Source organism: Crocodylus siamensis, chromosome 3 (assembly GCF_052110815.1).
Source record: "Crocodylus siamensis isolate JL-2025a chromosome 3, ASM5211081v1, whole genome shotgun sequence".
In the NCBI taxonomy this organism is placed as follows: domain Eukaryota; kingdom Metazoa; phylum Chordata; order Crocodylia; family Crocodylidae; genus Crocodylus; species Crocodylus siamensis.
The window spans coordinates 25,067,671-25,080,581 of NC_143397.1; the positions used below are offsets into that span (position 1 = coordinate 25,067,671).

Here is a 12,911-nt window from a genome sequence, read left to right on the forward strand (position 1 = left end):
ATACTTTCTGACTATGACTAAATTGTGCTGTACAGATTCCTAAATCCTGTGACCCAAAAAAGGGGGCTATGATTTCCTGCCCAGAAGGCAAATTTGTGGCATAGACAGCAAGTCCTTGTTGAATTAAAACCAAGCACTGGTGAATACACATGGTACTGCATATACTTTCATCTCAAACTGGCAAGCCATCTCCTTACTTGAGGGCCTGCGCATATTCTCTTTTGAATCCTTTAACCCTGCATTGTTCTTGTGCACTCTCTTGTAACCTTTACTCTGGTCCAGTGTCTACACAATGTATTCATTGCCCTGACACTGATCCATCGGTAAGAAATGGTGAAAGCTTTCTCTGTGAATGGCAATTGAACTAAACCCCGTAAGTTTTCCCCTACATGATCTAAATTACAGTCCAGCCTTCAGTCAATATCAAGCTCCTACAGTTTTTAAGAAACAAGGACTTGCTCTGTCCAGTCTACACATCTGTATCTCAGTATTTCAGTCCTGATGCAATAGTTCTCTTCCTTTTGACTTAATCCCATATTTCCATAAGAAGCATTTATACTCCTGAGATGTGGTAAGAGCGTAATATTATTTTCGTAATGAAACTAAGAAGTTCAAAGATATTCTGAAGTCACATTCCATGTTTATAAGAGGTTGCTGAAAGGTGAAACATTTTTTATTGTTTATTTTAGTGAATCAAAGTGTGTACCATAAAACATTACAGGATTCTTTGTGAAGTTCATTCCAGCGAAGTAATTTGTCTCAAGCAGGATACTTCATCCACAGAATTCAGTGGGGTATAGGCAGACTTGAGCCAGACGCAGAGAACAGCTCATAGAGGAGTAGAAATATACAAAAGTCAAGGGTTGTTCTTTTTCCCTTCCCCTGGTCCTACATTTGATGGGGTTAGATGATTGACTCTCATATACCACCTTACTCCTGCCTATTTAATCTTTCTCAGGCTTTTCAAAAGCCTCGTGCTCCTATAAGGCTATTGACAAGTGTAATTGTTAACCTTTTTTAAAACCTGAAGAGCAGTAGTTGTTGGGAAGTATGCATAAACTGTTCTGATTTAACTACCATATTTATTTTATTCTAAAATGAGGTTTTCATCCCCATTTAACATGGGGATGGGGGAGCCATTTGTCTTAGAATCTCATATAAGGGAGGTGCCGGGGCAGGCAGCTACCTGGAGTTAAGGCCGTAGCTTCTACATCCTGCTGCATTCACCCTGCAGCCTCTTCCCTGCACCTCCCCGCACACAGCCTTCACTTCACCATCTGCCTCTCTCCCTCTCCCCACTTTTACATTTGCTTTGTGCTGGCAGGCTTCATCCACACTGCAGCCCTGGGCATGGAGTATGGCCCTAATCCAGCCTTATAGCAGCAGCACGCAGCCCACATGGCTACTGTGGAGCTTAGGCTGGGCCTGTGCTCCATGTCCCAGACAGAATGGGGAGAAAGTCTGCTGGTGCAGAACAAGGGTAAGCCGGTAGAGGAATGGAGCAGAGGCTGGAGGGGAAGGGACAGGAGAGGGAACAGAGGAAGATGGGGGAGGGGAGCCTGAGGCTGTTGGGGGCACAGGCAGGAGGTAGAGGTGATGCGGGGATGCAGAAGCAGGGAGCAAGCTACTTCACCCTGCCTCCTACTATCTGCCCACCTGCAGCATAATAATTGGATTCTATGCTTGAAAAATGATAACAAATGTATAAATTTTACACATATAGAATCAAATTATTGGGGGGGGGTCACCTTAAATTCAGAGTCATCCTGGATTCAGGTAAATATGGTATTATGCATGTCTGCTGCTGAGGCAATACAGGTTAGCTAAATACCTGCAACTTTAACTCTGAAACAGGTTTAAAGTGGCAGTGATTTTGCTGCACATGTATTCTTACAGGATCCTGCAAATGTAATCCTAAATGCAGTACTTCCACGTGTCCTTATTGAACATCATGAGATTTTTTTTTTGGTCCAGTCAAGATCTCTCTGAATCCTAGCCCTACCCTCCAATGTATCTACTACTACCCCCCGCCCCAGCTTGGTGTCATCAGCACTCTATCACACCTTCCAGGTCCTTGATGAAGATATGGAACAAGACAGGCCCCAAAACTAACCCCTAGGACACTCCACTGTTGGCTACAAAGGACCAACTCACAGGATCATCATAAATTCTAGTTTATTAGACAGGATGTGAAGCTTTAATAAAAATCATAAATGCAAACTTTGAGTTATGATGGGTTCTGGCCACCTTAATACACACTGACACGATTGCTGCAATACTAGTGTAGCACCGATGTTGGTTTATACCTATCTGGGGCGCTGGAGTCTGCTGTCGATGGTCAACTTCCTCCAAGGCGATGTCTTCTCCAGAAGGGGGTCACCTGCTCTTCTTTCTGTCTTGGTAGGTCAGGTGCTGGATGAGAGGGCGCTGCTGAGGGTCACGCTGCACCGCCTTTTATCCCTTCTCTGGCAGACTTCTGTGATTTGCTCGCTTTATTTTAGCTGCCCAGTGTGGAGGTCGCTGTCCCACGTGGGTCTTGAGTAGTACATGACAGCTGTCAGAGTCAGTGGGGTTCCACCCCATATTGCAGTTTCAGGAGTCCACCCTTGACTCCATTGACTTAATGGCTGTGTTGTCATGGGTTTCAGGAATAGTCCATAGGGTGGGTGCTCAGTTCCAGGAATCAGTCTTCAAGGTTGATTAACTCAAACTGGATACCTTCCTCCTGTCAGTCTGTATCAGAGCTGTTAATTGCTGCTCCTTAACTTGTAACTGCAGCTGGCTCTGCCTATTACTTAATCACTCACTCAGATTCTCTCCCATTCATTCAGGAAACCAGCCCCAATGTAGCAATGCAATTCTAGTGATTACAGTTCCAGTGCATTCTTACAATAGTAGTTCTAGTAATGCAAGGTATGACTTTACTTTAAAGGAGAATACATTTGTTAAAAGGTATAAAATATAAAATCCCTTTGATATACAGAATGCCAGGGTAAAGATGAGACAGACGAAATATAAAAAGAAATATACTTTAATAAAGGCGAATGTGAGGTAGTGAGGATTAACAGCCACTGGGATCAATAAGTGAGTTAGGTTAGATGCAGTAGACTGATTTAGCATAAACTTTAGACCGATATGGGAAGCTTGCTTTGGGAAATAGGTTTTAATCAAAGGGGGGGGAATTTGTTCACGAGGATATATTTAAGCCATGTTTTCAATGCGCCTTGGTTTTTCTTGTCTCTTACAGGCTTTGCTTTGAAGTGGATATTTTAGTTCTTTTGTTTTCTTTAGTGACACTTAGCTCAATTGATATGTAGATGTAGTTTGTAGGTTTCTCCTACAGAAAGCCATTTCAGCTTTCTGGCTTGCCCGGAGCCTTGCCATACTCATGCAATGAGTGTGCTAGGTCTCTGCAAGAAGGGGCTTCTTGTTACACCACTTAATACTGGCTGCGAACTAAACATCAAGCCATTAATACTACCTTTTGAGCTGGATGATCCAGCCAGTTTTCTGTCTGCTTTACAGTTCATTCATCCAAGCTGTATTTCCTTAGCTTGCTTGTGAGAATGTTGTGGGAGACAGTATCAAAAGTGGCACAACTTTGACCTGCATAACTAGTGGTTAAAATCACTTTAAAGTGCTAATGTGAGGATAATCCAGGGTGAAGAGCTCCAAGAGCTGCCCAAAAATTACCATGTAACAAGGCCCTGAGAGTGAGTGGGCATATAGTATTCTCTAAAGTTAAATGAATACAGCTGCAGCCTGGCACATAGCTCTGTCTTGCGTGTCTGCTCTTGATTTGTATATCCTAGTTAAAATGACATCAGTATCTGTCCTTTTCAACAGAGAGGGGTAATATTGGCACTTAGGCTCCAACCAGGGAACAATCATTTTACCAGTATAAAAAGGAAGTGAGGTTTAGCTCGTTAGGACTAAGTATGGGGAAGCCCCTAACACATTTCTATTATTTTAAAATGAAAGATTAAGTATGTAATATTCTAGAATTAATAGAAAAGTTTGAGACCAGAAAATGAGATCTTTTAAGAATAATTTAATAACAGCAAACCATTTTTCGTTGGTGAAAAATATTTTTTTTAAGAGCGTGTGTGTGTGTGTGTGCGTGTGTGTATTGGCAGTGCTGTTTTAGGAAATGTTTTTTATTTAAGAAAATTCTTGAACATCTTCTCCTTCTTTTCTTAATTATAAATAAATGGTATATCATTTGAACATTTACAAATATGTTTCCAAAGATTATCTCAAGGGTTTTCAATCTATTATTCAAGCTACAGATAAACTTTCTTTTTTAAATTAAGGAAAGTGAGGAAAAAGGGAATAGGGAAGACGAACCTTAAAGCATCCTTTATGCACAGTTGATCTAGTATTGCAGTATTTCTTTCCTTGACCTCAAACTGCATCATTTATTATTTATAAAGCAATATATTAAAGGGCTTTTCCACTGTGACCCATTGTACTAAGCTTTAAATCTTTTTTTAAATATAAATATTTAATTATTTTGACTTTTAGAAGCTCTTGGCATGGTGGTTCTTAAAAAAAAAAAGTATTGTTTTCATTTAAGATGAGAATTTATATTTGCTCAAGAGGAGAGCATATATATCCAAAGACCCATATATATCCAAAGACCCATATATCCATATCACAAATGCGTCGTGTGCTGTTTAGAATGCAAAATATCTAGCAAAAAAAGTTACAGTACTAAAATTGTTTTTTTCTTGTTAGGTAAGTTGTCGCCTCATTTTCTGCTACAACAGGGATTGTAACTCTAAAGTCCTGTCATGCCCTCATCTTCTCCCACATCACAGTAGGTGTTGCAGGAGTTTTCAGTAGTCATTTGAAGATTATGTGAAGAATTAACTGCATCTTTCATTGCCATAATGATAGGATTTTGTGGCTAAAGTCCGTATGCTAAAATTGTAACTCTAGTGGTAACAAAATAGGTGTTTGAAAATGCCCTATCTTGCATTTCTCAGAAGGCAGTTTGCCTTCCATATTATTAGAACTTTTTCCTAGTAGTCAAATAAGTGAAAAAATGTGATTTTGACTACAGTCTAGTTCTTACTGTCTTTTTATAGGAAAACTTGTCAGTGCAGTCAGTGGAAGTTAAATAGTTTAATTCAAACCTTGCAGTATGCTACATAGACAGACAGGTGGCTAGCTGTTTTAGCCTGAAGTCAGGCAGAAGAGAGGGTGGGGTAAGGTGCTATCCTGCCCTACCTTCTGTTGACACACTACATGGGTGTATATTAAAGTATATTTAATTTTTCAAGATATACTGATATCACTTTTTTATTAGGTATTTTGCATTCAGCAATGCATAACTTAGCTAGTGCTCTCCTGATGAGCAAATATACATTCTCATTTTAAATGAAAATTCACGAGAGGATTATGGCACAATATGGCAAGAACTTCATGGCTCAATGGAAGGACTGTGAGTTGGTAGAGAAGTTCAGAAATAGCCACTTATCTGTACTGGATTAACCCCAAGCAGGACATCCCAACACAGCCGTGATGAAGGACACCATTTCTAAGGCATACAGGTGAGCATTCCTGAACTAGTGGCAGAAGTAGGCAGAAGTGCTGGTAGTATCCATGCCAGGTTGCATGTTCGCCAGAACTATGAGAGAGTGTTTGCCCATGATGTGCCACCTCAACTGGTGGATGTGCATAAAGGACAATATGTGGAAGTGTATACCCAGTTTTTGCAGTGTGTATGGGACGAAAGTGAGGGGTTCTTCTTACACATGGGGTGCCTTTAGATGTGCCTGGAGGCTGCTCCAGTACACTAATTACAGCGCATTGGAGCAGACTTGATTAATTGTATTGTGTAGGTGTGTCTACACGTGCATTTATGCCAGTTTAAATTTACTGTAAGAGGGAATAGGCTGATGTCTACACATGCAGGCATTAAGATGCCTTACGCTGTGTGTGGACTGATTTGGGACTAAAGTGAGTCCCAAGTCAGTCCACATGCAGTGTTACTGGGCAGTAAGGCATTTACATGTTGTTACCGTGCAGTAAGTAATCAGGCATAGATTAGGTACCTGCATGATGCGGGTATCAAATTTATGCTCCAGTTGGTATAAGTTACCATATTTATTGTGCAGTATAGTCAAGCACATGTAGACATGTGCCAATACTGCACAGTAATTTCAGTTGCTGTACAGTAAATGTGTGCATGTAGATGCACCCTGTATTGACAAAGTTAATTTATCAATTTACTGTATCTTGAAAAAATCATGCTAATACACAGGTAGAAGACTTCCAAGTTAATACTGTTTAAGTATGTTTTAGATCTCTTTGGAAAAAAATAGGTGGCATTGCACTAAACAGTAAAAAGATAAACAAGGGTTCACCAGGATAGCACAATTTATTAGAAGTTTACAAGTACAGTTTTTGCCAAACTGCCTTCGTGTGCTAAATTAATTTGCTACATGGTTACTTAGTGATGTTGACAAGCTGGGATTCTTTCAAGCATGTTGGCATTTATAAAAATTATAGTTCAGACAAATAATTAGTAATCACTTTGTCAGAAGAGCCCCACTTGGCTGCTGTTGTAGTGGTCTGTAATTATGGAGCCCAGCCACCACTGTCAAACTGTCTTTTTCTGCATTTGGTATCTCTTCTGCTGGCACGCTGCTTATCTCACTGTATGGGTGGCCAAGTGCAGCAAATCAGAACGACACTATTCAAACAGACCCCACTGCATACCATCATGGCCAGCAAGGCAGAAAGCAAAGTTGGCACTTGTGAAAGAAAGGTTTTGTTTTTCTAACTAAAATATTTTCTTAGCAGCAGTTTCTGCTGTCACTTTTTTTGTCCTGTGGGTTCAAAACAGAACCTGAAATTAGGTTATGTTTTTCAGAGGGTAGGTTCCTCCCCCCGAACATGAAATACCTCTTCAGGTTGGCATTTCACCTTTCAAACGGAGACCTTGCAGATTCTTGGGAAATTTAATGAAAGTTATTGAAGTTCTTATTTGTTGTACTTATTGCATAGCTTTAGTGTTTAATTTGATCTCCTCAGTCAGTAACCCTGTGTTCAGCCCTAGAGACTTTATCATCTAGGAACGTTGTTCTGTAACCTGGATCTTCCTGATCCATTGCCTGTCTAGTTCCTTCCTCTCTTCAGTGGCTACTTTTAATATTTCTGTCATTACACACTTCAGTTACGTCTTCTGCAGTTGATTGTCTAATATAATTGAAGTTTTAAAAGATTTTGTGTATCTTGTTTTGTGTCTGCTTAAAAGCAAACTGTGAAAAAGTTCTCAAATTTTGCGCTTATTTTGAATTAACATTTTAAGGCCATGGTAAAATTAAAATAGTTTCATGGAATAAACAGGAGGAAGCCACACAGAAGCTATCTGACTCTCATCCAACTCCAGGTACAGTACTCATATGGCTACCTTTCTAATTGCTTCACAGAAACGTCAACTAAGGTTGAAAATACATGCTTTTAAAACTAAGGAAGCTTCACATTCAAAACCTAAATAATTCATGTTTGCTGTAGCAAGTTAGAGCTATATGGTGAACATGCAAACTGGTATGGATACTCCCAGCACTTCTGCAGCTAGTTCAGGAATGTTCAATCACCTGTATGCCTTAGTAATGGTGTCCCCCTCTATAGCTGTGTTGGGATGTCATGCTTGGGACATCCCACGTCTAGTGTTCGTATGTTCCTTCTTCTATTTGCTTAATAACCCTCAATTACCAGAACTTTTTTTTCTAATTGATTACCCACTTATGGCAAACAAACGCAAGGGAGACTTCTCTTACATATTTGAGTTTACTCTTCTAGTAGGATGCTACTGACTATTTATAATTTGGTGCACCAAGTGGTGCTGTATTTTTATAAGTAGCCATGTAACTTATTTCATTGGTGCAGGCAGATGCAGAACAACTTGTCTCATTGGTGTGCTGACACATCTTATGGTATATTCCTAGAATGAGCTTTCCACCTGTTTAATAGCAGACTTGGACAGGGTTTCATCAGCTGTATGACATTAAAATATGTGAGTTTCAGTCTGCTTCCTGTTTAAGGAATGAAATTAATTCTGCTTGTCCTTACTTGCTTTCAAAGAGTTCTAACTAATGGGCTGCCTCCAGGAGTGGAGCTAGTAGCAGTGAGGAAAGGTTTGCATTTGGTGAGCTGCAATTGGAATAAGTTTTGAAGGCTTATAGCAACCATGTAAGTTGTAGCTGAAGGACAACAGGTCATGCCTGGTAGGAAAAACAAATTATTTGAATTACTTCTTTCAATAGCCATCTTTTTTCTCTGACCTTCTCCATGACAAGGAAGCTTTTATCCAAAGGTTTTTAGAGTGCATTACATACCAGAAGACATGCATTTCCATAAAACATCCTCTTTGGGAAACATGTAAACCATGTTATTACAAAACCTAATCATAGAGAAGTAAGGCTGGAAAGGATGTCCCTAGATTATCTAATCCAGGGGTGGGCAATTATTTTGGCTGGAGGGTCACTTAACAACTTTTGGTGAGCTGTGGAGGGCTGCAAGAGTAGCTCCTCCCCTTAGCAGGTGCCCTGTCCCCTGATTGCCATCTTTGGATCAGAAGTCCCACCTGTAACCCATTACCTTGGCCACCAGAAGTATTTGTTGGTGGTAGTTGGAGACTCACTTCTGTGGGGGACAAAGGCATCTATCTGCCAGCCTGACCTGTTGTCTCAGAAGGTGTGCTGCTTGCCAAAGACAATGGATATGGACTGGTCTCAGTGGTGGCAGATGGCAGAAGAAGAAGCAATGGTCATTGTGGCACCATCCATTAAAGTTCATTGAATTCTTAACTTCAGAGTTTGTACTTCAGTGACGTTTCAGAACCCTTGTATTTCCATCTTGGTGTAGATTTTCAGTGCACTACATGTACGCAACTTGACATGCTTTTAATGCTAACCTTGTGCAATTCCCTCCATGCACAATTTATTTTATTTGTGATACTAACTCAGATGTCCTGGCCAGATTTCTGTTTGGGTCATTAGATTTCTCTTTTCAAAATATCTGGTTCAGTTATTTGTCACTTCATCTTTTAAACATGGTGACAGAACAGTTGTTCCATTTCATCCTCAAAGTGGCTCTGTTTCAGTTTTAAGAAATGTAATATCATCTGTCTACTATCCTTAGGTTTTGCAAGCTTTCTGGCTAAAAGGTGTAGGATAAATACAAAGTATTATTAATACTTGTCTGTTTACATAATTCCTGGATAAAATTCTGTAAATCTGGAGTTCAGTTTGAAAGAAGGTTTTTACCATAACCTAACTGCCTTAAATGAATATTGGGCTTCGCTTTAAAAAAGTCTGGGAATTCAAAGATAATTTTCACTTAAAAAGAAAATAAGTATGGCTATAAAGTATAGAATTTCCTGAGCTTTCTACATATAAGCAGCAATCTGTTTTTAGTTTATTAGGGGTCACTTCAGAAGATAAACATTTAGATGTTCAAATTATGGCAAAATACATCTTTGAAGTTAGATTATAATAATAATTGATTAGTTTAGTTCATATTCCAAAGCCAGTCTCTTATCAGAAAATAATCACAAAAATGTTGAAACCAAATGTGTTTATCTGAAGTTGTTTTTCAGTGCTGATTAAAGGGAGTGGGGTGGGAATTGGACTGTGTCCCTCCTTATAAGGATTTTTAATGTGCTCTCTGGCTAACTTCACAAAAAAATTTCCCAATCTAAAAACTTAGATTTTATTAAGGGTTTTTTTCATATTAATTTCATTTCAAGTTCCCAGAATGCTATATCCCACCAATAGTATATTAGAAGGATTTTCAAAATATGACTAATATTTTTTATGAATACAGCATCACAGGTGAATGGTAATCACAACTTTAGTCAAAATTTTTCTCCTGGCTAAATATATTTAAAAATGGAATATATTTTTTAAAATTTTACAGTGAGTGTGGTGTGACAGCAAGCAAAGGATGAGCAAAATTTTGTCTTCAAATCTGCTCCCTACATTCGCTTTTCAATGGCTATGCTCTCAATCAATGCAGACCTAATGGAATCTTATTAATTGGTCTGTTCTTGAGGATACATTAAAGTAGAAGAAAACAGCTATGCAACATAATCTTATGAATTTAATTACTGATTTTTGGATTCATCACTTTTGATTGGGTTGCAGAGGGGAAAGGAAATGCCGTAAAACCTTCTTGCACCTTTCTTCCCTTGTCAGTCCTAGCTCTAGAGACATGATGTTAAGGCACAAGTAGGCAAAATGCAGCCCAGGGGCCAGATGCGGCCCACCAGGCTATTCTATCTGACCCATGGGGCCCCTAGAAAAGTTAGAAAATTAATATTCATCTGCCTTGGTTGCCTATCATATGGCCCTCGATGGCTTGCCAAAACTCAGTAAGTGGCCCTCCACCTGAAATAATTGCCCACCCCTGTGTTAAGGGCTCCCCAGCCCCCCTGCAATAAAGGGATGTTCAAAACTCAAAGTTTGGTTAGGACTTATTCAGGTTCATTAAATGTAGTTTTGACTCAGTAGTATAAATGAGGTAGAAAAGTGTCTTTGGGCTCTGTCTGTTGCTCTGTAGATTTCATAGATTTCATAGACATTAGGGCTGGAAGGGACCTCGGGAGATCATCGAGTCCAGCCCCCTGCCCAAAGGGCAGGAAGTCAGCTGGGGTCATAGGATCCCAGCAAGATAAGCATCCAGTTTACTCTTGAAGGTGTTCAATGTAGGTGCTTGACGTACTGTGCCATATATTATAGACTACTATAGGTGTATTGTGTGAGCCTTGTCACGTGTTACACTTAGGACATGTTTTATTTAGAGCATAGTAAGCATTACTACACATTAGAAGGTTTTCTGAACTGTCACATGGTAATGCTTACTGTGCTCTAAACAAAACACATCCTAAGTGCCAAAGCCCTTGAAGGCTCCAGTACATTGCGCTGTGCTACAGGGGCTAGGAATGTTGTCAGTTCCAGCCCTGGCACTGCACCAGAGCCTGTTCAATGAGTGTAGGGTCTGGGAGCCCCCCCACATAGCCCCCTAACCAATGAAGCAGGTTCAAGAGTCTGGTGTAATGCTATGGCTGGGACCGACAAACTGAAGTTTGTCGCTCCCAGCCCCCACAGTGCATTGCTGTTTTTTGCTCCCAGCCCCCACATTGTATTGGAGTCTCCTAATCATGCCCCTTACCTTTGTGGAACAGTCAGATGTTAGTTTGATATGTGTCAGGTAATATGATGTGGACATGTTCCTCACCAGAAAAATCCTAACTTTGCTAAGTTATAATGGCCTTTACTATGTGTTTTACTGCTTGAAAGCTTAGACACTAGCATTTTAAGTGCAGTCTAACAGGTCACAAGTGTAACGTGATAAGGCCCTGTGTTTCAGGATTACCGTTTGACATCATTTTGGTGTTCTATGCAAAAATGAGTGCTTAAAGTAACACCATCTCTCACATTGGAAATCTGGGAAACAGGGTTGAGAGTTTTGTACATTTTAAGAATCTGTGAAGCTGGGGTTACTTTAGCTTTTATCATGATCAGAAACAGATTTTTTAAAAATAAAGTAGCTAACTTGCACGCATGCTTGTTCATTATTGTGGTTGTATCCGTAGCTTCTGGGACTAGAAACTGTCAGCTTCAACTTCCCCGTAGCCAGTATTAGTTGGTTAATCCAATATTTTGTTCAAGGTTTTATAAAGCCTTGTTGAGCTAATTGCCTCTTCTATTTTACTTCTCTGCTAAGAAATAAAATGATCTTAAGTACAGGGAGAGTTTGTAATTTGCTGCTAATTACTGTGGTTATTACTTCCAGCATAACCTTGGTTGTTTTTCAGGTGCAGTTACCAGCAGTATTGTGTTTGGTGGGTTTGCAGAACCAAATATTTAAATATGTTAATTATTTGAAATAATTATTAAACTTAATTAACATATATGAATTTAGAAGTTAGGGTAGGCCCAGGTTCAAGTCCTACATTGCTTTAGCATTATGATTAGGGAGGAAAGGCTGTATGACTGTTTCCACATGAAAGTAACGAATCCTTCTTTTCCTTTTTTAATGAAACAGTAAGGAGCAGCAGAGGGACATCATCTGCATTTAGCCCAGTAGCTAGGGCTAAATCAGTATAGGTGACGTCCATCTGAGGGCTTTTTAGGCCCTCTATTCACCCATATATTATGTTGTATTGGGGTGGTGGCAAATTCCTTTAGATCAGTATATTGTAGGCTCCACTGAGATGCACAGGACAGGTGATTTCTTTCCAAGCAGTTTTTCTGACCATTTGCAGACCATTTTAGGGAAAATGAGGGTGGTGATTTTACCCAAATCAGAGATTTTTCACCATTGAGTCCCTTCATCATCTGGGACCTTAGTTGCAATCTTAAAAGTTTGCCTTAATCAGTCTCAAGTTTAGCTTGCTCACTCAATTTGAGTCATGTGTTGTGCGTTTCAGATTATAAAACACGTGGCTTCTAAAATTTCAAACCAGTTGTAAGTATAAACAACAGAAAAGGGAAATATACTGTGTTATTTACTAAATAACTAAATTTACTATATACTGAATAATGTGAGAATGTTCCCTAATGTATTCACAAATTACATTCAAATGTTCATATGAATAGTCCTTATTTATATAACTTCACTTGACATCACTTGGGGTCAAATTGCATGAGGTATTTGTGTGAGGGTTTTTAAATTCTTTTTAGTTGATTATGTCCCTGGAACTGAGGCTTTTAGTCTTTTTTTAGATACTGTCTGTTTCTGATATGATCCTAAAAATCACAAATGTGTTTTGCCACTTTTTGTAAAGTATATTTATATACCAATGGCTTAGTACAGTTAGTTGACTTTTCAGAGTTTGTATTTGTTTAGGTTTGAACAAATTGTATTCAAAGAACATTTTACTGCTCTGAAAGATT

General features: G+C 39.4%; 1 protein-coding gene across 1 annotated transcript in view; it reads left to right on the plus strand.

The window, feature by feature from the left end:
- The window catches only part of WDR70 (WD repeat domain 70), a 275,742-nt gene that overhangs the window by 221,301 nt on the left and 41,530 nt on the right, over positions 1-12,911 (plus strand). The gene's annotated exons all lie outside the window — the stretch shown is intronic.